We start from the raw sequence: 2,809 nt of genomic DNA, 5'->3' as shown, positions 1-2,809 counted from the left end.
TATAAATGCTTCACATAATCGCATGAGCTAATCGAATCAGCCACACAAGTTCAAAACACTATACACATCAACACACCAAATATAGCAATACTAATACAAGTGCATCAGAATTGCTTAACACATATAAAAATACATTTTTACATACGTCGATGCGTCGTTATTCATGGTACATTCAGTAAAGATAATAGACCTCACAAACAAGGCCGATAGCCATTAGTCGCATGCTCTCGTGTAATGAATGAATGCGTGAATGTAGCATTGACATGAAATTCTTAAAGATTAACTAAAATGACTGAAAAATGGGCTGAAATGACTTAAATAAATAAAAAGTAAATGACTTAGAATGACTTTAATGAACTTAAGAATGACTTGAATGCTTAACAAATAACTGGAATCCTTCAAAAACAACTTGAATGATCTGGAAAATGACTTGAATGGTTTGGAGACTGACTTGTTGTAAAGTGGGTGATCATTTTACATTAAATTAATACAAAAAAGTGATCCCCCACTTTATATCACAATAAGTACAGCATGTAGTAAGGACAGATATTACACTTTGATCTTGGCCAAAAGGCCAAGAAAACGGTATTTATTTGCTCCCTCACCGAGCAAATAAGGCACAAGGCTGATTTTTAATGTAAGGAGTGAAGGGGAAACTGGGACCAACTCCCTGGGGAGTAGGAGAGTTGGATAGTGACAATTGGTATAAAGGGTTGCCCCTACATTGACTAAGGTCTTATATGTGGGGTTGGTATTTATTTGCTCCCCCACAGAGCAAATTAGGCACCAGGCCGATTTTTAAAGTGAGGAGTGAAGGGGAAATGGGGACCAACTCCCCAGGGAGTAGGGGAGCTGGATAGTGACAATTGGTATGAAGGGTTGCTCCTATATTGATTAAGGTCTTATATGTAGGATTGGTATTTATTTGCTCCCCGACCGAGCAAATTAGGCACAAGACCGATTTTTAATGTGAGGAATGAAGGGAAATGGGGACCAACTCCCGGAGAGTAGGGGAGCTGGATAGTGACAATTGGTATGAAGGGTTACCCCTATATTGATCAAGGTCTTATATGTGGGGTTACCCCCACATATGGTCTTTGCTTGCAGTCTCTACTGGTACAGATACTACACTTTGATCTTCATATTTAATTTATTCTGTTTAAAGAAAAAACTACAATTAAAAAAAATTCCAATATAAAATTTAAAAATTTTAAAAAGTAAAATCTCCAAAAGACAAAACAAATTTAGGCACAAGGCCCTATAAGATCTGGGGAGGGGAGTGTTGCAGTGTCTTTGTAACTTGGCGACTTTACTCTTAACTGGCAACATTTACCACAATACCTCATTCACTCTGTGGACTCTAAACTAACTAACGAAAACCCCAGCGTTTTTGCAAGAAAGGATATATATACAATTTCTGTATATGTGTGTGTGTGTGTGTGCAAATTTTCTTTTTTTTTTAATTAAAATATGTGTACGTGTGTGTGTGTGAAAAAAGTTCAATTCATTGGAAAATAAAAAGTTCTTGAATTTGGAAGAAAAACCGTTCATGTTGGGGAGCGAGGAATCTAGAAAAAATATACAAAAAATAAAATTGCTTCGTGCATTATTAGTAAGGTTCCTCCCTGAGTTAATCAAGAAAGTTAGATCACCTACTGATTTTCCGGGGCACCGAAAACAAGCGGGAAGATCCCTAGTGGAGATTGGGAAGATTTCTTATCGGGTGTAGGGAGGAAAAATAAATAGATTGTCAAAAAACAAAAAGAGGGAAGATGGTGGGGGGCGGGTGTAGGCGGCGACCTTCGAGTAGGGGTTGACCAGGAGGTGATAAAACAAAAAGATAGGTGGGGTAGTGGTAGGGTAGCCTCGGAAGGTTTTCTAGTTCCAAGAAAAAAAAAAAAAACAATCGGGGAGGGGGGACAGGATCTCATTTGTATCACCAGTCAAGAATCTCAACTTTTTATTTGTCTAACCTAGTGGAATGGGCTCCATAGGACCCAGTACTGCACGTGCCATGCTTATGGTGGTAACACAAATTCAAACGTAGCGCCTCGTCAGATGCACATGCTAGCGTCATGCACCCACCTCTTGTCAAAGGCCACTTGAGGCAACCTCTCCCAATTGCATTTGATCTTTACTTTAAGCAGATGTTTAAAGTAGACGATCAGATCCCTTCGCGGACTCCCTTGAGGTGTGTGATCAATATGACCATGTTATGTTACATAGTGTTATCATTGAGGAGCACCATTTACATTTTGTGTATAACATAAAAAAGATTCCGTGTGCGTATGATTGTCTCTAATATAAATGGTTGTGTGTTTGATTATCATAAAGGGAATCGTGTGTGTGACATGTATTTTCAGAACCTACCTCTGCTTCTTCGATGTTGGACCATCTGGAAATTTCTCATCTTGATACCTGTTTGACGAAGATTTATCACTCCAAGACGATGAATGGGTTTTATAGTTTTTATTTCACTTTCCCCAGAGATCCTGCAGAAGGTGGAAGTGAAATCGGCCTGTGTGGTTCTTCTTCTACACACGTCAGCGTTCGTCTTCCCCCTCCCCAGTTAAGAGGGGGAGACAACGGAAAACCGTCCGTCTTCTTCAAAGCCCAAATCAAATCTCACAGATCTGCCAACCTGACCACGTCACTCATACGTAATCTGGTCAGCTGACCTTCGGTTCTGGTAAACGTGTCTACACTCCACGTTCACCCACCTCTCTCTCTCTCTCTCTCTCTCTCTGTCGGTCTCTCTCTCTCTCTCTGTAACATTCCTTCCCCCCTTTTTATCAAAATGTATGTCGAA

The 2,809-nt window shown here is 39.9% G+C and overlaps 1 pseudogene; it reads right to left on the bottom strand.

The window, feature by feature from the left end:
• Positions 1-460: 460 nt before the first annotated feature.
• LOC145249200 (U2 spliceosomal RNA) lies at positions 461-587 on the bottom strand (annotated as a pseudogene).
• Positions 588-2,809: the final 2,222 nt, after the last annotated feature.

Source organism: Euprymna scolopes, chromosome 27 (genome assembly GCF_053919585.1).
Source record: "Euprymna scolopes isolate OS-2025 chromosome 27, ASM5391958v1, whole genome shotgun sequence".
Lineage (NCBI taxonomy): Eukaryota > Metazoa > Mollusca > Cephalopoda > Sepiida > Sepiolidae > Euprymna > Euprymna scolopes.
This window is presented reverse-complemented; position numbering and strand designations above follow the sequence as displayed.